The 25,626-nt window shown below is 32.6% G+C and overlaps 2 long non-coding RNA genes across 2 annotated transcripts; one reads left to right on the forward strand and one right to left on the reverse strand.

Moving 5' to 3' along the window:
- Positions 1 to 2,650: 2,650 nt before the first annotated feature.
- LOC126748105 (uncharacterized) lies at positions 2,651 to 3,141 on the forward strand. The gene is made up of 2 exons (XR_007664632.1): positions 2,651 to 2,938; positions 3,001 to 3,141. It is a non-coding gene; the product is annotated as an uncharacterized LOC126748105 (long non-coding RNA).
- Positions 3,142 to 3,930: 789 nt separating this feature from the next.
- LOC126749120 (uncharacterized) lies at positions 3,931 to 4,783 on the reverse strand. Its single transcript, XR_007664895.1, has 2 exons — positions 4,160 to 4,783; positions 3,931 to 4,101 (listed from the first exon to the last, which is right to left on the reverse strand). It is a non-coding gene; the product is annotated as an uncharacterized LOC126749120 (long non-coding RNA).
- Between the last annotated feature and the right edge of the window lie 20,843 nt (positions 4,784 to 25,626).

A 25,626-nucleotide genomic window follows, 5' to 3' on the forward strand; every position in this document is an offset into this window, starting at 1 on the left:
ACGTTGGAAATCGCATGACGAGAACCAGTACCTATGTTGCTTGTAGTCGGGCCACAAAGCTTAGTGGCCTCTACATTATTGGTAACTTTAAGGCCCCCAAACCGGTAACCGAAAAGGATGCCGCTTATAAAGAACTGGTAAATATGCAAGAAAACAAACTTATAACATCCAGGTATGACACTCAGTATCTTAATGATTCTAATGTCAAATACATTATTGCTTATCAAAATGTGCAAAGTCTACCAAAAAATGTTAATTTTATAAAAAATAATCCCATTTTTAAAGACGCACATTTCCTAATTTTTGTTGAAACCTGGTTACTTAAAAAGAAACAAAATTTAAAAATAAATGATTTTGAAGTGTTTGCCAACCTGAATAACGATCAAACTGTAAGTAAACCCTTTGGCATAATTTGTTTCAAGAAAAAAAATGTATCAGCAAAAATAAAGTCAGTGAAAAAATACACCAAAGATTTCTGTAGTATAGTGTTTCAAGCAATCACATTTTACTTGAATGAAATTTATGTCATAGCAGTTTATATTCCCCCAAAATTGAGCATTGCACATGCTAAATTTTGTTTGGAAGAGATTATTGATCAACAAAATGATATCCTAATCATCGGTGATTTTAATCAAGATATTATTAATCAAAATGAAAATGGTTTGAAAAATTGTTTAATATCTAAAGGTTTAAGTTGCAAATTGAGTGTTGGCGAATCAACTACAAAATCAAAAACTCAAATTGATTGGATTTTTAGTAATTTTAATAATTTGATTTACAATATTTACAATACTGTGTATAGTCACCATAAATCACTAGTGGTTAGTATTTATGATAAAGGTTTTATTCCCAAGCAGGTAAAAAACTTTGATAAAAATAAACAATCTACAAAAGGCTCTACTGAACTAAAATTTAATACCAAGCAAATGCAAATTTTACCAACACAAAATTCATTGGCTATCTCTACTTACCAAAGTGTAGGAGATAATAATGACAATATGGTAGTAGATATTAGTTCAGATGACGAAAACAACCCCAACTTATTTACTAAACCGCCTGCTTTATTAAATACCGATATGGTATCATGTTATGCAAATAGCATCGTACAGTCATTTTTATGTTTACCTGAATTTCGCTTTTCCATTTCAAAGCGAAATACAGCGCTAAACAGTATTCTAAATGATATTATGCTGACCAAAATTAATTCCACATTAAAAGTTCGACAATTGGTGTCTGGTCGAAATGGTGAAAATTTTGCTGTCAATCAACAAATGGACGCTCAATCATTTTATCAATCTTTAATCAGAAGATTAGATGCAGATGATTTTAGCATTTTCATAAAAGCTAATGGTCATGAACTTTTAAATTATCAAAACTGTAATATTAATATGAATGAAAATGAACAATTAATATACACTCATTTTCTTTATTTTCCTGAAAACTGTGGCAATTTAATTGATTTTAATGCAATGTTAATGCTAAAAGACTCTGATAGATTATGTTCATACTGTAACAATAATCTAAAAACACGGTCAGTGGTTATATGCCATATGGTTATAAATATTTGGTAGTATGTCTTCAGAGAATTGGCCCTCAAGGGAATAAGATAAATACCAAATTTTACAATTTTGCCTCTGAAAGTGTTATTTTGGATGATCAAATATTCCGAGTAAAAAGTGTTGTTAAGCATCATGGAAACACCATGGGTCTGGTATCTCTATAGTTAATTATAACGATCAATGGTGGAAATGTGATGATAATCGCATAACTGGAATGTCTGGGTTTGATAACACTTTAGAAGATGTATACTTATTGCTCTTAGAAAAATGTTAAATTTTGTTAAAATACTAGTTAATATAAACAAAATTACAAATGAGCAAAGCAATATTCAGATAGTATGAGCACTGAGTTTTGCATTGCAAGCAAATAAAACATCAGTTTACTCACACTTCTAGCTCAACATGCATCCAGGGATTATCCGGCCCGACTGTAACCAAAACTCTTGACGCACTTCGATTCAGATATTATGTTATGATCTACCCCCCCCCCCAAAAGATTTCACTACGTGATGTCTTTATATATTAGAGCCATCTTATGCGATAAGTGATTAAACCTAGCTTAATGGCCAATTTGTTATAATGCATGTAATTACTTATTGCAATGGGTGGCGGATTTTTCATTCGGCGAGGCAACCCTTGCTATCGTCTTGAGGTATCAAAAGTCGGAGTATAATGATTAGTGTGTGGTAAATAGTAGATAATTATAGAAGTGCCTAGTGCTAGTGGCATGGCTTACTATTAATCATTCACTTTCACAATGAAAACCCCGTTTCTAGTTTTATATATATTTAATTATAAAAGTCTCAATGGGAGAGTAAACTATACAATTTCATATTTATCTGTAAAACATATATTTATGCTATATGGTTACTAAGCTCAATTAATTCTTTAATTTAAATTTTATGGTTTATTTTCAATGTGATATGGAAATGTATGGTTTATCTGTAAAAATAGCAAATCAACAGACCATGTCTGTTTTGTTTAAATATGCTATATTAATTTAAAACAGCATAACCTCGTAAAATCAGTTTTCGTTATAAATGTTCATGATATAAATATGAGATATTATTATGTTAAATTATTATGAATTTTTAAGAGAAAGTTGATGTAATTAATTCGCGATTTACAAACAAACTGATTTTCGCTCTGACCTCTCAAGCCTCTCAAGTCCTGGATGTTTCTTAAACAAATAAAATTCTTTTTTTAGCAACATTATCTTCTGATTGTGACAAATGTTTTGTCATAGTAATTTAATATTAATTTTTTTTTAACCATACATTCTTTATTATATTGTATTTAGGAAATTAAGATTGATGACGATATTACTACTTTGGTACCGCTCTTTCCAGAAACGGACTTCCAACCTGTGGAGAATATAGGTATAACATTGCTTTCATATCATTTTTTTAAATAAATTATCTAATTATGCCTTTTGTTACAGAAAAAAGAATCTAACGAGAAAAGTATATGCTCTATGCCCGCCTCCTCGACACCCTGCATGGGAGAGCAGAAGAACTTATTAACAATAGTAGTGTTTTCTGAAGAGAAAAATAAAATGTAATAAAAAAAATTTATAATTCTACATATTTTTATAGTTACGTTTATCATTGTTACCGTGATAATCATCCTCTAATTCCTTTTAGTTTTTGAATCAGTTAGATTTTATAGTGTGACCATAATAAAGTGAGATTTATATGCTAAATTTCGTGTTAATTTCTTAAAAGAGGCATAATATCTTTGGAAAATCATATGTCAATAATTTATATATTACATAACATAACAACTAAACAAGTAGAGTTCTATGAAATTCTTTGTTAAAATATATAAACTATTTAATAAATTACCAACACATTTTTTACTAGTAATAATTAAAATTATCTATAAAAATTCTCCACTTGCTTATAAGAAGGAAAATTTAATTTTATTGAATTTTCGATATTTGTTAATGTGAAATTGACAGCTGTAATCATCATTTGAAGTATATTCTCCTTTTTTATTATTTTAACAGTAAATCCAAGATTTTAATTTTCTGCCAACATATATGGGCTGATATTAGAGATATATGTTGCCTGAATTTTCAGGTTTAAGGTGACCCTAGACTGGAATATATGAGAGCGATGCATGTATGACGTATAGGACCGTTTTTGTTGCAGTAACATAGATTTCTATTTTTAGTTTGATTTAATGAGCGACATACAAGTATAACTCAAATATACCCCAGTCTATGGTTATCTGTTAGCATATTATGAAATTAAAAAAACCCTTTTACACTTTTGTCAAAAGATCACATTCAGTATTATACAGGCAATCCAGTACAGAGAATATCCAGTCTATTCATATGTTTTATAGTTTTTTAATAAGACAACAATAGTTACATAAAATGTTTATAATATATTTATAAAAAAAAATATAATTCAAAAAAATAAAAATTAAAAAAATTAATTTTTTCCCCTGCCACGGAAATGGCCCCTGTAGCCTCCCTTACTGGTGTGCTTAAGAATAGCACTAGCCATTGCGTCGGTCACGGCCGACAATAGCGTTTCTGAAAGAAAAAAAATATATAACAAACTTAAATACAATATAAAAACGTTATATATTACTCTGTTGGTGGAGATTGACGCGCTCTCTACGCCTATGTACCCTGCCACTCCTCGCTCTCCAGTTCCTTCCTCTATTATTTGAATTTTCTTCTGTAACGAAATAAAGAATTTTAATGTTTTCCGCAATTAGAAAAAAAATAAAAATGGCAATATCTCAGTGAATTTTATACTTACTATTATCGGTGGGTTGGGAGGATTCGGTGGATTGGGTTGGGAGGATTTGGTTGGGTTGACTTGAGTTGGGTTGGCTTGGGTTGGGTTGAGGTGCCGACTATTCGATAAAATATAACGAACAACTAATTCAAAATATAATCTAAATAAATTCTTACCGGTACAGTCTCAATGATCGCCTGTAGGCTTTCGGCCATTGCGTCAAGATCCATCGCTTGCATTGCAATGAGCCAAAATAAAATTCAAACAATGTTTGTTAGGAACGCTGTTTGTATCGTTCAACTACTTACTGTTACTGTTTGTATTGTATTATTTCTAAGAGACCATTAAATAAAATAATCATTTTGACGTCTTCGAAAAATGCCGTTTTTTTGAAATGTGTTTATACCGGGGTGAATCGAAATGAAATTTGTCCTATTATTTTATTAAAAATATTCGAATATATACGCGGGTCAGTCGTAATGATCTATTTAATTTAAAAGATGGATTTAGATATTAGGTGAGTTTTATACTATTGAGTTTATTAAAAATAAATGTTAATAATTCTTAAACATTGGTTTTGGGATATAAATAAAAATTTTTCGAAATTATTAATTTTTAAGGTTAGCCGAGTATCATAACTTTTTTGTTTTTTGTGCGATTTCGTTGAAATTTGGTATTTGGGGTTTATTTAGGATGCAATTCTTAATTTTTGACAGATATTTGACATTTGACTTTCGGGTAACGTGACTATTAAAACTTTTTTGCTATGAGTCCGATTGGGTTCAAATTTGGTATTTGGGATTGATTTAGGATGCAATTATTAAATTTTGATAGATTTTTGACATTTGAGGTTCAGGTCACGTGACACTGTAACTCTTTTGCTATTGATCTGATTGGGTTGAAATTTGGTATTTGGGGTTGATTTAGGATGCAATTAATAAATTTTGACTGATATTTGACATTTGAAGTGCAGGTCACGTGACACTGTAACTCTTTTGCTATTAATCCGATTGGGTTGAAATTTGGTATTTAGAGTTTATTTAGGATGCAATTAATAAACGTTAACAGATATTTGACACACATTATATTGACATACAACGCGACTATATAACACATTATGGTTCTTTGAAGCATGATACCCTAACAACTAGTCCTCTCTTTCCTTGGCAGATAAACCTTAGCCCCCCCGACTGACCAGACTTAAGTACACCTGATAATTTTCGTTTTTTTTTAAGAATTACTTTATAACCATTCACAGACAAGACCTAAAGGTTTCAAACTGGTCCCCACGGACCAAAAGTATAGGAGCGAAGCGACTATACTTGTTAAAGATGAAGATATTAATTAAGAGAAAAAGGATTTGATAAATTCATTTTATTTTAAATATACTTTTTGTTTCTCTCTTTATTGCTCTCACTCTCTCTCTCGCTCGTACTCTTTCTAAAATTACTAAGAAGTAGATTTACTCATCATAAATATAAAACATACAAGAGCCAAAGTCATATAGAAAAAATAGTTACATATATTTTTAAAGTTTAAGTGATGCTAATTAAATACAAAATATGCCAGATAAATACAAAAGTATAGTAAAAATAACATTTAAAACCTATAATGATGATGTCAATAAAAAGAAATATGTCAAGCGTAAAATTTTTAAAGCTGCAGAGAATATTAGGAAAATATATAAGTTATTAAAATCACAGGAATAAAGTTAAACTGACTAGTTTGATACTCTGTTTAAACCTATTTCCAATCCACTAAAAAATGTTCAAGAAAATATTTTAGGCATAAAATATACTACTGTAAAAAATTAATAAACTAATAAAAAAAGAAAAGAAATATCGCTTGAACGAAAAAGTGAAAAATTTTTTTTATTTATTTAGAAGACAAAGTAGAAAATATAGACCGGAAAGTAGAAAGTTCTAATGAAGCTTTTGATCATCATGATGACACATGGTCTGAGGCGCAGTCGCAAGAGGCTCAACAACAACAAGAACATGTCAGAAAGTCGGAACTTTTTTCGAATTTTTCTGACTTACCCAAATTATATATTTAGGAATAGCTTGAAGGTAAAAAAGGTATATATGACTTCACATATGTACGAAAGTTTACTCAAGGAAGTAAAAATGAATGGCAGTTAGGAAATAAGAGAACTAAAAAAATATATAGATAAAAGACGCGGTTAAGATAACAAATAAAGCATTAATAGACATTATAGAAAAAAATTATTATTAGTCCATTAAAACAAATTTCAAAAATTAGCGAAAGCAAATATAAAACTCATTAAAGCAGCTCTTAACTCATGAAGCCATTTGAACAAATAAATTCATTTATGACCAGCAATCCACCAACGGCTGGTAAGCATATGGCGACTAAGAAGTACATACGTAGATGATGAATCACATGAATAATGAGATTTTAAAAATTGCAGGAAGTTTATTTAAATTGTAGAAGAATTGTAGATGAAGTTAGACTAGAAAAGAAATATTTTTTAAGTAATAAATTTGTTGCTTCATTATGAGTCAAACACCCGTTCAATATGGATCTTTACATTAACCAATACGAATACTGTAAAAGCCAAAATTGTGTAGCGCGTAACTCGGTTCAAACCAATTTATTTCCAACCCGTGTGAGTCATACCTACTATCCAACCACCAAAAAATCCAGACAAGCAAATTTTGTTTTAAAAGATTCAGAGATTTGGTGGCCGCCAGCTTTTAGACAGTGGAGAAGGTAGTGGGAGAAATCTTAATAAGAGCGCCACTTGATTTAAATATTTTACACCAAACCCTGATATATTATGATGGTAATATAAGCCCCCTTAATCAAGAAAATGATGACCTATATTTATGATTGTACCTATATCCTAAAAGCTGAAAATAATTTGGGAAAAACTCAAATAACAATCCATAGGTCCACCAGATTGATATAATCATCCAAGAATTTACATAGTCACTTCCATTTATATAAAAAAATTAAATTCCACTGAGATATTTAAATTTAGATAATTATTCAAAATGTAATACTGTAGTAATTTTAAGTAAATAAAAAATTGATAAAAGAATTAAGAGTTACTTGAGGTATGCTTACGGCGAGGAATTAGTAACAAAAAAAAAATCCGCACTGAACTACTGTTCAAGGGGAAAATCTAAAACGTGATCACGTGTTGTTTACAAGAAGTATATGTTTGGAGCCTAATTCACAATACCTCACTGGCCCTAAAAGACCTTTTACAATCTCTAGTCAAGTCACATTAATCTAAATAAAACTTTTAAATAGTAAGGTTCGAATTTAAAAGCCTATTAATGGTTGGTGCAATACAACCTGTTAACCAACAACCAACATTATGACTAAATAGGTTATTTGTAGCAAATAGCCGATCCCTTACAAGGTGATCCAGGCTCAATGTCAAAATCAATTATGTCGATGCTCGACTCAAATGAAAACCCTTAGGTTAATATTAATAGACTTAGCAAGAACCCCTTAACGTTTTTGATTTACATAAAAGAAAATAAACCCATAAAATTCAAATTAATAAATCAACCCCCAACCCTAAATCAAACCGTTCAATAAGAGAAAAATAAAATAAAATGTGCAAAAACTTTTATTTTAAGCGTGTCCTCTAAACTCTTGTGTATTTTGGCTAAGGTAGCTTAACTCTACAGCTCTGGAACCAGTCAGCTACAACCAGGGTAACGACCACATGGGCAAGTCGATTTCAGCCAATCCAAAATCGCAGAGCCACAGTACAATGCTCAGTCCAGGCTGTGTTGAGGCTCACTTCAGCCGGTTGCCAACAGTGTTGGGATGACCAGAAGAAACCAGAGAATAGGAAGAGACCAGAGAATAGAGGAGAGAATGAGTAAAAGGAGAGGCCTCTAAAATAGAGGACAAAAAAATCAGTAAAATAAACACACAATCAATTCTATGGCAATTACCAACATGTTGCTACATACCTAAGGTGGTGAGCGAGGCCTAGAGTCTCGTTTTGTGGTTAGAAAATTTCAACATCCCATAAATGGTGTGGGAGCAGCCGACCAATTCCAAAAATATCAGGTCAATCCGAAATCCCCTCGGCTACAACTTCCCACTAGACGTTCATCAAATTAAACCCCAAAACTTGGGAGGAATATTTTTCCATTCAACCGAATTACCGGCAAGATGAACTTAAATTTTCCTTAAAACCACAAAATGTCGACTGTTCTTTCTGATAACGGGATGGCTACAGGCTGGACAAGGAACTGACAACTGACCAGACAGTGACAGGTGACACTGGCAGTGAACCTGTCACTCTCTCTCTTCGACACGATCTGACCCTGCCTCTTGGTGCAAACTACGCGGAGCCTCACTCTATCAAAATAGAAATTCCGCAATACCACAGCAAAATGCTACTGCTCGGATACTAAAACATGGAAAACTAACAAAATTTTCCCAACGGGGCTACGAAATTCCAATTTTCCTCTTACGTCGCTCTTCCTGATTTATGACGCTCCGTCATTCGCCAAATGGAAACCAAACTTTAATGGGAAACAGCAACGCTGCCAAACCTCCACAACAAGTGTGTTAATAGTCATTACTGTCAATCACCGTCACTGTCAATCGGCTAGAAGGGTTAGAAACCAGATGTCAAGGCACGTTTATTTACTAAAACTTAACCTGAAGAATTGAAGGGAAATATAGCAAGCAAAACTGGGGAGGCCAATTTCAAATCAATTAGGATACCTTGCCCAACATGATTCCGCTATAGAAGAAAGTATTTGTAAGTTTTCCTACACTACGGATCACCATCTAAAAGGTCTTATTTACTCCACTCATAGCGCAATCTGTGACACAACAGCACCCTCTAGAAGTCCCTCCACACCCCAGACATATGTCTGGGGTGTGGAGGGACCGTGGGGTGTGTGACCGGCCTCATAGAAACTCTTGACAAACAAATCAAAGGTCAGAAAGTTCTTAACACCAGGTACATGAATAGGGACTAAGGAAACATAATACGACTAACTCCACAGAGGTGTGCTGACAGGATAGGGTAGGTAAATACATTCCTAAAAATAATTAAACCCCAAAAGCTTTAAAAAAAAAATTGCATTACTATCAAACCCCAAATTCCATTTATAAAACTGTAAATCACACAACCCTTTCAAGCCGATACCAAAACCCATAAACTTTTGCCCGAATTTATATGAAATCCCATGTTACATGCTTAGGGCAAAATCTGCATGTAGCAATTGTTGAAGAGCTCCATAAACCGGCTCGGCGCAATTTCATTAAAAGGAAAACCATTCTAAAAGCAATTTGAGACATATATCAAATTGGTATATAGTATTGGCCAAAAGTAGATGAACAAACCAAAAATTTTAACAAAACTGTAATTTTAATATTTCTTTGTTTGGCATAACAAATTTCTCTCAGTGTACCGTGTAACTTTGCCTGACTAGGGGTTAAAAAAGAAAAAAATAGTATTTGTAAATCTGGCAATGTGGCAATGCTGTAAAACATTATGCAATTATGATGTTTTACATAGTATACATATATGTTTATTTATACATATAGATATATGTTTTACGAGTATTTAAATAGTTGAATGGTAAAGCTTGCCGGGAAGTTGTGCGCTCCGAAATGATAACGTAAGTAACTTTTTTCCCGCGCAAAGTCACGTTGCTATGCTAAGGTCTGTATAGTATAAATTATTAAAACTTTAATTTTGGTTTTTGCACTACTTTTACCTAATCATATATGAGTTTTATTTATGCTATTAACATTCGTCTCGTTGATGAGTTCTATACAGTTTTGACGGTTGGTAAAGTTACCCCAAATATTTAGCAGCCTTTTTTTTTCAGAACATGGTTCGGACATAGAAGCGACAAATGGGTGGGTACACGTCGTTATAAAGATTATATCAAAGAGCAATTGCAGGGAGCTGTTCAACTGATTCAAACTAATCAGATAGGGTATGCTGCGGCAGCCAAAACCTTCAGTCTAGCATAACAATCTAGAAGAACCTTGGTAAATAAAGTTAAAAGGAAACATACAGGTACTACGTTGGAGCCCCCCAGCTAATTGCCCCAGAGATTAAACTGTAGTCGTTATAATAGCCAGATCCGAATATGCTTGCCCCATAGCCATCACAGAATTGAGAATTGTATTGAAGAGTCATTTAGACAAAGAAGATGTCCGCGATGTGTAGACTGATGTAAGAATTTTATTGAACCACACAAGCATACATTATCTAATACCCTGTTTTACCCTGGGCCAAGAAAACTGATGGGCGAAAAGTACTAATCACCGACAATCATTCTTTTCATTTAAACATAATAATTATTAGGCAGTGTCAAAGAAATTAAATTTAATGTTTGATTTGTCCAACATTAATCCTACCTTCAAATTGATCCCCTTTTGTCACAACTCTTAGATGTTAGTTTCTTTAAGCCCTTGAAGATAGTTTGGCGTCGTATAATAACAACCTATAAAATAAAAAATCCACAAGACAGTAAAGTAAACAAAGACTCATTTCCTCATTGATTAAAAAACTCATTGAAAAAATTAAATTAAAACATAACCAAATCATTGAAAATAAAGCTCTTAATGGAATGGCTAATAAAAGATTCATTAAGACCAACAGAGAAATTAGCGGCATCTTGTTAAACTTCCTCAAGGCAAGTAGAGGTCCTTTAAAAGCAAGCACTCCAAAGAGAAAGAAGATGGTAAGAATAGAACCGGCAAAATCAGTGTTACCAAGTGTTGCGCAGAAAAAGAAATGTGATAAAAAAACTAGACAGACTGAAGAATATGACTGGAGCATTGAAAGTAAAAATGATTCTAAAATTAGATGACGTCGAGGATTTCCAAAAGACTGATGATAGCAATAACGAACCTCAAGCTTCTTGCTCCCGTGTAATAGACAAGACTCAAGATGAGTCAAAATTAATTAAAGTTAAAAATTTAGATTTTATGCTTGTAGCACTTAAGACAAAAATACTAGCATTTTGTGACACAAATTATTAAAAAAGAACAAGACCCGTGAGCGAAGTGTTTTAAGATTAAAATCGGAAAATAAAGTAATTTTCCTAATATTGATGATAGAAGAAATATTCTTGAACACGATAATGTCAATATTTTGGAATCTCCAAAACTTACATCGTCATTATGATAAATATTTATATTTGAAAATTTTGATTTTTTCTAAATATAACATGATTTAGTTTTTTATTTCGTGACATTGTATGTTAATGTAAAAGGAAGATTTGTCAAATTTAGTTATTTTCTTACCTTATTTACCTACCTACTTAGAATGATTAATTGAGTTTTCACTATTTCTGTTACTTTCTTAAGTCCTAGGAATTAATTTTTTTTAAATGTTTTTTATTGATTTGAAAATGGAAAAATTTTCCTTAATTTTATTAGAAATATACATTTTTATAGGTAAAATATATGCAAATATAATAATGCAATAAGATATATGCATCTGTGATTATACAATTATTTTTATTTTTACGCATTAAAGAAGGACGAAGTAACGAAGTAATCCGGCGGAACTCCTAACTTTGCCTATACCCTTCAAAAATACGTAAAAATGCCATTCGGCAAAGTAACCCCAAAGCCGGTAAAGTAACTGCCAACTTTTTAAAATAAAAATTTGATAAACCTCAAGCTTCTTCATTATGGGACTATGTAGCCAAAGGATTACATTTTTATATAGTTAGAGCCAGCTGCGTTATGTTACAAAGAATGAAAGATATTATAAAAAAAAAACAAAAATTTTGTGCAAAGTAACGCTTTACAGTAACAAAATATTCTACATCGTGGAATAATAACCATGAAGCAATGAAAGCAACATCATGTGATGCAAGTAGTATTTTGGTAATTTGTCAGGTGACAGTGACAGTACGCCTCGACCTTATTTGAAAACAAATTGACAACTTGGTAGAACCTGGAGGTCATGTGTGAAAATCAGCAAAAGCAGAAAAATTAAGGAAATAGAAGGTCAGTAGTAAAGAAGAAACAACGGTTACAGTGGGGCGGGGCCTCATGCACAACAGCAGACACAAAGTACGTGGTATAAGCCCAGTTTTACTAACAAAAATTTCAGAGGCTCGATTAACCCACTGTTGATAGCTTACAATCTAATAGAAAAAGCTTAATAACGCAGCGTGCTTGTAATTATAGATAGTAAAGAAGCTCCTTATGTTATAAAGTGAATTGATCTGGTTAAGACGAACACATTTGACCTGGGTATCCCCCAAAACGACCTGATCCCCTCAACATATGGACCTATGCTTACGAAGATGCAAGAAAAGAAGTTGAACAAATCATACAGAACATAAACGCTATCTCTCCCCTAAGAAAGACGCCATATTCACAGCACGACTAGAATCTATTCCTGGTAACAATTCAGTCCGAGCACAAACATATTGCAGGCCTTTACTATTCCGACCTTAGTAAAATTCTGTCTGTATTAAGAAGATATGGTTTAACCAAGTCAGTGTTAACATTAACTCTGCCCAAGAAGCAAATCCAACCCTTCGCAACACCAATCTAATAGAAAGAGTGCTGAGAGCTTACATACTGCAAAGAATGGACTCAAAAAAAAAAGCAAGCTCTTTGCAACATCATGTGATGCAAATAGTATTTTCGTAATGTGAGAGGTTACAGTGACAGTACGCCACAAACTCCTTTGAAAACAAATTGACAACTTGGTAGAAGCAGGACGCGAAAGAGAGGTCACGTGTGAAACCCAGGAAGAGCAGAAAAATTAAGGAAATAAAAGGTCAGTAGTAAAGAAGAAACAATGGTTACAGTGGGGTGGGGCGTCATCCACAAACAGCAGACACAAAGTAAGTGGTACCAGTCCAGTTTTACTAACAAAATCCATAAATTTCAGACTGAGGTTAGATTTACGTACTGTTTAGAGCTTACAATCTCATAGAAAAAGATTAATAACGCAGCGTGCTTGCAATTATAGATAGTAGAGAAGCTCGTTAGATAAAATTAATTGCTTGGTAGAAGCTGGAGGTCACGTGTGAAAATCAGCAAAAGCAGAAAAATTATGGAAATAGAAGGTCAGTAATAAATAAACAACGGTTACGTTTAACTAAATCAGTGTCTATAACTACAAAAAAATAGTTCAAATTCAAACCAAAAATTAACGCAACTGATATGAATTTGAATCTAAAAGGAATGCAACATCTAAACATCCTTCGGTGATTCAATTTTAGTGGAACTAGTCGAATCGGTTTTATTTTTACCGAAACGATTAAGTACAATCATGACTAAATCAATAATAGGCGAAATCTTGAATGACAAAGGCGGTTCATTGGACAAAAGTAGGTGGGAACTAATATAACACCAGCCAACCAATTTGAATTTTCTAGAGGAAAGTGTATGACGTAAAGTGGTTAACATGGAAGATATCTTAGTAAAGACGATACATACACTATTTAAAATTTAAAAATCTGAGCAAGAAATTGATTTTTTTTTTTAATGAAGCTATAATAACAGTTGAAGAAAAAAGTAAATTAGAAAACATTTTGGCATTACTATCATTAAGCAGGCAAATTAAAAGGAAACAAACTTCCGGTCAAGAAATGGAGCCAAGCTGCAGAATTAAATATCAGCAGCAGTACCACTTCAAACTCATCAGTTGTCTGGAAAATGGTAAGTTTTTTTTATTTATTTATTTTTTATATTTTTTCTTCTTTTGATACCTTCTGCTTTTCGTTCTTGTATACAAACGGGAGCCATAATAAATTTGAATTATATTGAGCTTGATCAGTTTTTGGACTGCTCAGAACAAAAACTATCCAAAATCTAAAGACACTAGGCCCCATCAAGTTGAATGTGAAGCTGTGCGCTACCTATGCACTTTCATCAACCAGAGAAGAGAATTATAAGCATTTTGTTTCGAACAACAAGGAAATTCTTACCGTCGACTCCATCGATGAGATCATCAAATAAGTTTTTTAAATATTACTAACGAAATCTAAAGAATTTTAACATCGAGTTTTCGCCTCTTAATGGTGCTACATATCTACGTTGCTTTACCCTCTTAGCACTAAACCGAAGGTTTAGTTAATATAAAAAATATATTGATAAAAGGTGTTGTCAATAAATTGTATAATAATGATAAGAGGTTTTGTTTCGAGTATTTTAGCTCATTTATATCATGTGGATTTAAATGAGGAAAATGTGTTATCTTATTCCTAATCAGTTCGTGATATTTCAATTTATGCGATATAGAAATACCATTAGAAATCTGATAATTCAGATATTTCTATAAATGTTTTTGATATAGATAGGTCATTGAAGTCAACAATATTTGTATAGGATCTTTGTTTAAATCATTTTTAGAAAATAAATTACAAATTCATAAAAAAAATTGTCCACTTTTTGACGCCGTTAAAATAATGGTTCCAGATCATAAAAACGGTCCCAGATCTAAAATTTAATTCTTTTAAATAAGCCTTTCGCAATTTATGCTGATTTTAAATGTTTTATTATTCCTATAGATGACGCGATACCGAATCCATATATTATCGTTTACCACAGCTTATCAAAAACATGAACAGCAGTATTACAGCAATATTATATTTTGCTTTAGCCTAAAAAGTCAAAAAACATTTTATTTTACCATTTATCTTAATCAAATTAGAATAACTTTTTTGGTTTATTTTTGTTTTTTATCTGCCTCTCTAGATGCACTTGTTGAAAATTCAGCTTCCGACACTCTAGAACCAAAAAAAAGCATTTTAGAAATGAGCAACATTTTTTGTTAGCTATGAGAAAGAGCGGCATACTAGTAACTCAAAGTTGATTATCCTTATTATTACATATTGAATGGACCGACGAATGAAGTCATTGCCTTGAAAGGGGCGAGGCGCGTTGGGCAACGGGAAGCTGTTGGAAGAGGCACCATGATTACAATGGCTCTTTCTGTTAGTGCAAGTGGGAATTCTATTTCTCCTTTTTTTTATTTACGCGTAAGAATATGCAGACGTGTTTCATGGACAATGCTGCAAGTGGTTCAGCAGGATACGATTCATCTGGATGGATGTGCCAAGAATAATTTGTGCATTTCATGGAGCACTTCATCAAACTGGTCAAGTCGCTTCTCCAGTTTTGTTGTTGCTGTACAACCACGCGCCTCATCTATCGGTTGATGCCTTGGACTTGACAGTTGCAAATGGGTTCATTGTGTCTGGGCCAATAAAGGGTTACTACAAGACCCAATGTTCCGCTTGGCAAAAAAAAAAATGCTAATAAGGTGTATGTTTACTTTATCTTCGCACATCATTTTTCGTATTTTAAACTAGGCTTTGACTGTTTGTTGTTGACAGTTTTAACAGTTTCTTTAGAAACGCTGTGGATAATTGTTTAATTCCTGAACCAATCGATGAAATTTACCCAATTCTCTTCTTCTGACATTTATGGCATGGAGCCATGCTTTCCTCTTTTTTTATTTTCCTCGTTAAGACTAATAAAGGCAGCCACAATTTCCAATTCTTTTTCCTAATCCGAAAAACTTATCGAGCTGACTTTCCATTATAGAAAATTACAAACAAAATAGAAATCGGAACTACGAAAAACCACCCGAGTGCTCCTAGAAACATGTGTACATATAAAACATGATAGTAGTGTGTTTCTAAGCATGATATCTCGGTTGATCACGTCAAGGTGATAGCACGTAAGCTCACGTGATGTGCCAACAGTCTGTTTCCACCTTAATAGAGTAATAGATTTTCTTTCGCCACGACTGTACTTCAGAGCGTGCGCGCACCGACTGGATTCGGTAGAAGGGGTTAGTAGCTAACGAACGAGCGGCTGGTCAGTTGTCTCCGGGCACTTGGAAAGTCAAGATAGGCATTTTCGCGCGACGTGCTTCTGTGAGTGGTGCAAGCCGAAAATGCACCGTTCGTTAGAGCAGAGGTACGCGATTAAATGCTGTATTAAACTCGGTAAATCTGCCACAGAGACGTTTGATATGATCAAGCAGGCTTACCCAGATGTTGCTTTAGCAAGAAGTGGTGTGTTTCAGTGGCGCCAGTCCTTTTTGGAGGGCCGGAAACAGATCGCTGTTGAAGACCGTGCTTCGACCTCACCGAAACACTGACAATGTGACTTGTGTGCGCAAAGTTTTGAACTCAGAAGCGAGATGATCGCGAGACAAAGAGGCAATCTTCCGAGTGGCACATGCAGCATCTCTTCGCCAAAAAAAGGGAAGAATGAGCAAATCCAAAGCGAAATCGATGATCATTGTCTTTTTTGACATCAAAGGCATCTTCCACCATAAATTTCTTTGTCCTGAACAAATCGTCAATGCCAAGTTTTACGTGAAAGTGCTCAAGAGGCATAAACGAAGGGTCAATCGGGTCCGACAAGACATCGCAGCCGACTGGAAGTTGCACCACGACAACGGCCCGGCTCACACCGCCTTTCTTGTGCACAGCTACCTGACCAAGGCCGGCATCCCAACTCTTCCGCAGCCGCCCTACAGCTCAGATGTGGCCCCTCCGGACTTTTTTTGTTTCCTCGCCTGAAAAGGCCGATGAAAAGCAAGCATTTTGAGACGACAGAGGGGATCCAAGCTTATTTTGAAAGTTTTAAAGAATTGTACCGATTGGCTCAATAATTTTTTTTTACATCGACTTAGTACTATTACTTTCCGGACAAACCCTGTATATCACCTAATTTCGAAATGTGATACTTCTTAAAAACATTGTTAATGATATAAATTCTTCTTGTGGTGATAATAAGGGACTTAACTTCTTTTACCTATATCAGAAGGATTTATACTTACATTACAACAGATCTTGTAAACAAAAATGATTTTATAATAATACCTTATACAAAAATCATTATTTTATCAACATTAAAAAAATATAATGTAAAAATATATGCCCACAAATGTGAAAACTATTAATAGCAATTTTTTTCATTCAGAAATAGCTTCACTTGTTTTAAAAAGGTACTTAATCTACTTACCCATGTGGCCTGAAGGCATGTTTAAAGAAATATAGTAATGCATCTGTCGAAGGACATTTCAAATAATTAAAACCTAATATATTGTCAGAAAAACTGCTAAAATGTAGTAGATTTTTACGCATTATAAGAAAAATGACCTTAGGTTTGTATAAACAAATAATATTTGACATTGAAAAGATTGTGATGTTACAGCAGGAAAAGTAGAAGGCAAACAAAAACCAAGAGACGCAATTTATTTAGGACCAAATAATAAGTTTCTTAAAAACATCTCGTTAAAAAATGGCATAATTAAAGATGTAATCTACTATAAAAAAATCAACACTAGAAAAATACGTGGTAGGATTCTATATCGAGTCGAAACCATTCGAATATTTGGTAAATACAGATTTTCAAACTTTATATGATAGAGAATGGCTTTCTATTTTTTTGAGTGTCGTAGTTTTGTTCCTATATAGTAAAACATAAATAGTAACTTAACTAATATTAATTGTCTTCAATGTTGCAGCTTATTTAATAAAAATAGCTTACCGGATTTAAATTTATCTACACCTAACTCATATTTTCGGTAGTTCAGCATTTGAAACGAATGATTATTTTAAAAAATTCGCTAATCAATATTAGTTAAACAAATCCAATCGAAATATAAAGGTTTATAAGCAGCCTAAGCAAAGGGACAGTTTTAATTGTGGAGCATATATCTTGCTTTAGGCTGAGACATTATCTAACGGAAAACGATAATTTATTTGTATGTTCCGAGCCAGCTATGCTTTGAAATCATTTTAGTTGGAAAACTCTGATGATATGTCTCAAACATATGTTATTTGCAGAGAGACTCGATTATTAATAACGGCTAATTGGATTTATATTTTTAAGTGATGGTAAATGACTGAATGCCTCGGAATTAGCAACGGAATACACCAAAAATGATTTTGAAGCTATAAGTTACCAACGTCCTTTGTATACGAAACTTTTAAATATATTGGATTGTTTTTCGTCTTTTAACTACATAATTTCAAATTTATATGAACCATGCAAAGTCAAGCTTGGCGCCGACATCGAAAGGGACTATCAACGGTTTGCGCACTAGAAAGCAAATCTAGCTCTCTTTGTCGCCATTTTTATCATCGCACACTTCCTCAAAGTGCTCTCATAATTTCACCAAAAAAATGTGCAAAGTGTATATACAGTGTGGCCCAAATTGGGTGTACATGTATGGGTATCTTGGAAACTATAAGAGATAGAAAATTGGTTAAATGGGGAAAGTTGTAGGGCATTTAGTTACCAATTTAGTGCCGCTTTCAGAACGATTTTATATTTTTCCGATTTTGAAATATTTGGAAAAAATCAAAAAGTTGCATTATGGAAAAAGGGCTGTATTTTTTTTATTTCAACAACGGACAACGCATACCTGAATTCAGTTTTTGTTTGCGACGTTTCGGTTCTGAGATTCCATCCTCAACTTCTTTTTTTCCTATGGCGGCCATTTTGTTTTTTTGCTAAATTAAAAAGATCTTTTTTTTCCCTTTAAAATGATGTATAACACTTTATAAAAATATTTCTTTCTTATGTCAAAAAGTTACAAAGTTCATTTTTAAAAAAAGTTTAAAGTTCATTTGTCGTATAAACAATTATTATTGCTTAATGATTTAGCGACATTTACTGACAGTTTTGCAAATTATTATTTATTTAACTTTTTATCTTGTTTAGTAGTTCTTATCTTGTTAATTTTTTGTTCTTGTTAGTGTTTTTTCGTATCTAGTTGTTTTCGTTTGTCTTTAGTGGGTTTTGTTTAAATTTTTAATTTCCGAAAATAGTCATGCGATATACCAGTGAAGAAAAATTTGACATATTGGAATGTTTATTACATGTAATAGAAATGCAAATCTTGCAATCGCTAGATATTTGGAACTGTATCCTGAGAGACAACAGCCAGGTCCAAGACTATTCGCTAGGCTTGTCATGAACCTTAGAACTCATGGAAGTTTTGAAATACCGACGCCAGAAAATTATCAAAGGGACAATGAAGCTCGCGATGAATACATTTTAGATCATTTTAATGCCAACCCGAAAACATCAACCCGAAAAGCTGCAACTGATATGAATATACCAAGGACTACCAATCAAAGAGTCCTTAAAAAAAAAAATATCACCCATATAAGCCTACTGTTGTTCAAGGTTTAAGGGATACAGACTACCCAAGACGATTAGAATTTTCAAACTGGTTTGTAAGGCAATGTCAAGAAATACCTAATTTCAGCAGAAAAATTATTTGGACCGAGAAAACGTTTTTAAGCAACTGCGGAGTATTTAACAGGCATAATCGTCACTTTTGGGCTACTGAGAATCCTCATGAAGTAGCTGAACGTAGACTACAAGTAAGATTTGGATTTAATGTATGGTGTGGTATGTACGATAAGTTAATTACCCACTCCACAAAATAATTTTCAAGTAAAATGCTATAATTGTTTTTAGATAATCACCTTATTGGGCCCTTTATTTATAACCAAACACTGACGGGTCAAAGATATTTAAATCTTTTGGAAGAGCAGATATTACCTGCCGTGAGAGCTATAATACCTGAAGAACAAATACAGAGTGATGTGTGGTTTCAACAGGACGGGTGAATACTCGGGACGTTCAAAACTTGTTAACGCAAGCATTTAATAATAAACTTATCGCGAAACTTACCGCGGTGCTGTAAATTGGCCAGCTAGGTCTCCAGATATTACACCCCTGGATTTTTATCTTTGGGGATATGTTAAAAATTAAGTTTACGAATTTGAACCTCCTGCGATACTGAACAACTAGAGGATAGGGTTCGGAATGTCTTAAATAATATAAATAGAAACACCCTGCGCAAGGTAACTAGAAGTGTTTTAAAGAAATGTGAAAAATGTTTTAACAAAAATGGTCCTCATTTTGAACAGTTTAATTTAATATTATTGTTACAAGTAGTTAATTGTTTTAGTTAGAAATTACATAAAAGTATAAGTTAGCAAGTTAGTAAGTTAATAAAAATTGTGTGTATGACAAACTGCCAATAAAAGTCATGGCCAACTCAGCGAAAAATAAATCTAATTTTTTGACTTAAACACAAAATATTTTCATAAAGTGTTATACATCATTTTAAAGGGAAGAAAAAGATCTTTTTAATTCAGCAAAAAAACAAAATGGCCTCCATAAGAAAAAAAGAAGTTGAGGATGGAAACTCAGAACCGAAACGTCGCAAAGAAAAACTGAATTCAGGTATGCGTTGTCCTTAAAAAGTTGTCCTAATAATGTTTTTACAGATTTTTTCCAAATATTTCAAAATCGGAAAAAGATAAAATCGTTGTGGAAGCGGCACTAAATTGGTAACCAAATGCCCTACAACTTTTCCCATTTAACCAATTTTCTATCTCTTATAGTTTCCAAGATACCCATACATGTACACCCAATTTGGGCCAAACTATATTTTAAATTTATTTACATTACATAAACTCTAATACAAAGTCTAATGTGTTTGTGCCAAAAATAAGTGTAAGCCCTCTAGAAGAAACATAGTTATTCTATCCAAGTGCTCGAAGAGATTAAGCTAGGTGCCATTTTTAATCTTGGTGCTGTATGGTTCAATTGAGTCATTTATTTTAAGGATTAATAATAAATTTTGGAAAAAGAACCCTTGCCTATATAAATAATAAAGTCCATTTAATCGCCATGCTATAACACAAACCAGACAAAAATGATTTTAAAGCTATAACTTACTAGTACTAGGTGTGGTAATACTGACTAAAGTCATGAAGCGACACTGACATAACAGAATGAGGGAGAGGTCCGAGAAAGTGTACTGAAGTCATGAAATTGGAGTGAAAACCACATAATAGCCGCCAACAGAAAGGTAAGGTGCGTGTTAATCACCTGTTCGGCGTTTTGCTAAGTATGAACCGCCATCTAGTGGATGACCCGGGCCGGGGCAATTCTGACCGAAAAACAGTTTTGCCAGTTATTATTATTAAATGCTCCGCGCCAAAGTTCTCAAGTCGAAACGAATCGGTTCTAGCTATCATAGAATCGGAGAAAATTGAAAAAAACCTTTAAACATAATACTGAATTATCAAGGGTCCTAAGGAAAATTTTCAAATTTTTTCTATCCTGTACTACCTCAGGGTACCTTTAAACAACGTTATTGCCGATTTGACTCGGAAACGGAAACATATTTCTTTGCATTTTTCGATTTTCGAACAAAATCCGAGGTCAAAATGTTGCAAAATTTCTTTTTTCTGGTAAAAGACCATTCAAAAACTAGTAAAAAAGCTTTATGACAAAATTTGCCACGATCTACACGAGTGCCACAATATAAAGGGAAAGATTAGGTCCCATAAGAATTTATGTATGGGAATAAGTTGAGCTTGAATTCTATATGCTTTTTGCTTGTAATTTGGCTTTCTTGACTCGATTGTTTTTTATGCTAATTCCGATAGAGTTCCATTTATAGTATACATTGAAACAACGGAAAGACTGGGTTTTAACATTGGTAAATTTAACAATATAAAAATAGCTCGTGACATCTTTAGGTTAAATCTTACTGATGTTAAGGAAATAAAGAATAAAGGTCTTAATAGAATATCTGTTGAATTTATTAGCGTCTCTGCTGCTAATAACTTTACAAATAATAGATCACTTCTGGATAAGGATTATAAAATCTTCATTCCCTTTAATTTTGTTACTTGCAAGGAATTAGTTAGACAAATAGATCTTGAAATTGAAGATAAAGAATTGTTGGAATGTTGTAGAACAGACAATATTAAAATTTTAGATGCCAAAAGGCTTAATCGTAAGGTTATTAAAAATAATTCTATCTCTTATGAACCAACAGGCACAGTTCTTTTTACATTTGAGGGTATTGATCTACCCAAATATATCCATTTCTATAAACTGGAAAAGCCAGTATCTTTATATATTTCTCCAGTTACATAATGTTTCCGCTGCCTCCCCTTTGGACATACTAGAAACAATTGTAAAAGTAAAGAACATTGCATTAATTATTCTGAATTAAAGGATCAAGATGAAGCAGAACATACATCTTGTTTGACAGACAAAAGACATCCACAGACAAAAAATGTCCAGAATATACTCGTCAAAAAAATATTAAAGAGCTTATGGCCCTTGTAAATTTAACCTTTTTTGATGCAAGTGAAATGGTAAAGAAATCTTATATTCCTCATGATGAATTTGTTTACCGACATAATGACTTTCCTAACTTAAAAAACAAAAAATCCTCAAATCAACCTGAATTTAAAGAAAATTCTATTACACCGTCTCAAAGATGTGTACAGCAGTTTAAAAGTGACACAATTAAAAGATCTTATCAACAAGCATTATCTGAAAATGCTAAGAATAAAAGAATCATTCACAAAGGCTATGACCAAAAAGCTCATAATAGAAACCTACTTTATCCTAATTCAAGACCCCAAAAGGACAATAATTCACTTAATAATTCACAAAATGTCCTCCAATATAAAGAACAAAATAAAGCCCATAGTAGTTCACAATCGCCTAGCAATAGTGCCATGCAAAGATTTAATACTCAAAAAAGTTCACTACATTCCAATGAGATCAACAGCATTGTAAGTGCATTTCAAAATACATCTGAAAGAAATAAAAACACCATTAAAGACATTTTATTTAATGAGTTTCAACTGTCACATGGATCTTGATCCTGACTCGCAATCAGACGAATTTTAATAGTAATTAAATCTTATACTAATGATGATAGTTCCAAATAATTGTAAAATCATTCAGTGGAATATTAGAAGCATTGTTCTAACAAGGACAATTTATTAAATTTAATTTATGGGGATTTAATATTTATTAATGAAACTTGGTTAAAGCCAGATACATTTTTTAACTTGTGTTGGATATCAATCCAAGATTAAGTAATATTAAATATTTTTTTTTTGTTATTATTTTTTGGAATGTTTAAATTGGGAAATCATAGGATGGTTCTTTAATAATTAAATATTTTATTTAAAATACATTTTTTCCGCGAAAATACGCACATTGTTTTGCGGGCTTGTAACCTTACTGACCTTGTGCAATGCAGGCCAAATGCATTGCCAAAAATTGGAAGAAAGTACGTGCAGTAGTACCTACACACACTTGCAAGTAGGTTTTGTAAAAACAGCTAACCGCTAACAGCCTGATACATATTGCCGCCGGTGAAGTAATTATTTAACGAATTAAATTAAACTTATAAAGACTTAAATTAAACTTTACCTAAAGTGTGAGTGGTGAGGTGTGGTGCTGATATGGAAGGAACGATGAACTGGTAGCGCTACCAAGCCCGACTTCAACAAAGCCAAGGTAAGCCATTATGCATCATGTGGGTTCGAACATTCATTGAAAAAACGAAGAACTATTAATTCTCAATCCATCTAAAAAAAAACCTAATACATTTCGAAAAAATGATTTTTATTTTTTTCTAAATTAACTGTAACTCTGATAACTTTTTGTTTCAAATAAAAGTTCTCAGGAATATTACGAGGTATTCGTATGTCAAAACGAATCGGTTCTAGCTATCATAGAAAATTAAAAAAAACTATAAAACATAAATATCGAATTATCATGAGCCCTATGGAAAAATTTCAATTTTTTATTTTTAAATCCTGTACTACTTCAGAGTACCTTTAAAAAAAATTATTACCGATTTAACTTTAAAATGAACAAAAAACCTATTTCGTTGCATTTTTTGATTTTCGAACGAAATCCGGGGTCAAAATGACCATTTTTTCAAAATTTGCTCCGAATTTAAAATTTCCTTTTTCTGCTTAAAGACGATTTAAAAAGTAATAATAAAGCTTAATGACAAATTTTTCCACGATTCATACGAGTGCCACAATCTAAAGAGAACGATCAGGTCCCATAAGAAGCTATGTATTAGAATAGGAAAAAGGGGTTTGTATCTTGATTTTTTTTGTATTTTTATTTTAAAAGGCATATGTATTAAATAGAAGCTATAAAAGCCGTGATATCAGTAAAATAGTAAAAAAATACAAAAAATACACTTTTTCTTGACACCGCAATAATGTTTTTTTTTTCTAAATCGGTGAAATATTGATATAAGTTAATTATATACTTAACAACCCCCTACTAAAGGAACCCTAACTAAAATAAAACTATTATTACTGTTATTCTTTTCCAGATATTTATACTTTGTCCCACCCTGTAAGTTTTCTATTACTATTATTATAAATGTTATCTTACTTGTAAATATTATAAAACCTTAAAACACCTTGTAGATTATTATTACTCTTATTACAAATAATATTTTTCCTATAAATGCCGTAAAACCTTAAAAGCCCCCGTATTATTCTATTTCTATACTATTATTATTCGCATAAATGTTCCGTAATATCAATACCCTCTGTATATTAAAAATATATATTTATCATTATTTTTATTTTTTTTATCCTACAATCTTTTAACTGGCGCTGCGAATAGGATAGCGCAATTTCGTCCTTTATCGGAAGTTCCATTGTGCGAAAGTGAATTTTAATTCTTCATGCGCTAACACAAAAACATTGAACATTGAAGGCGTTTCAACGTTTTTAGTGGAAAATAGACAGAATTTTTTTTCTAACTAAATATAAAGATTGCAGTTCTGCGGACATTGGTAAAACATAACCGTAGCTGTGTGTTAAACCAGATCCTATCTAGACCAGTTCGACGTTATCCAGGCATAAGATTGGTACCATTCGAGGAAAAGTGTTGCAGTATAGACTCTGTGGATCAAACCATGTCACGCTTCTCGATTGAGAAAAATTTTGTTAAAAATAGGGTTGCTTTAGGGTTAAATTTCATTAATTCTGATAGTGATTCAGATCGAGCCGAGAAAACGTAAACTCAGACATAGAAGAAATTAATTGAGATAGTACTTTAACACCTGTGACACAGGAAACTTCTTAAGTTCAAGAAGAACTTATTTTATTATTAAACAAATTAAATTTAAATAATAATACAATGGAAAATATTAGATTTTTCACTTCTCTTTTACCGATGTTCTTAGGAAACCAGGAACATCTAGAAAGCTTTATTAGAGCTATAGATGAATTTTACGTATTACATTACTGCGACTTCTGACAATCAAAGAAAAGTTGTATTAGCTGCGATTAGATCAAAGTTAGTTGATAGTGCACAAAGTTTCTTACTGTCACGCCCAGATTTAAATGATTTGCCTTTAATCAAAATAGAATTACAAAAAAGTTTGGTGATCCCGTGACATATTTGATTTTATTACAGCAATTACAATATATTAAAAGAAATAAAGGTAAAATCATTTTAGAGTTTGTTGAAAGATT

The sequence above is a fragment of the Anthonomus grandis genome, chromosome 22 (assembly GCF_022605725.1).
Source record: "Anthonomus grandis grandis chromosome 22, icAntGran1.3, whole genome shotgun sequence".
NCBI classification, from domain to species: Eukaryota; Metazoa; Arthropoda; class Insecta; order Coleoptera; family Curculionidae; genus Anthonomus; species Anthonomus grandis.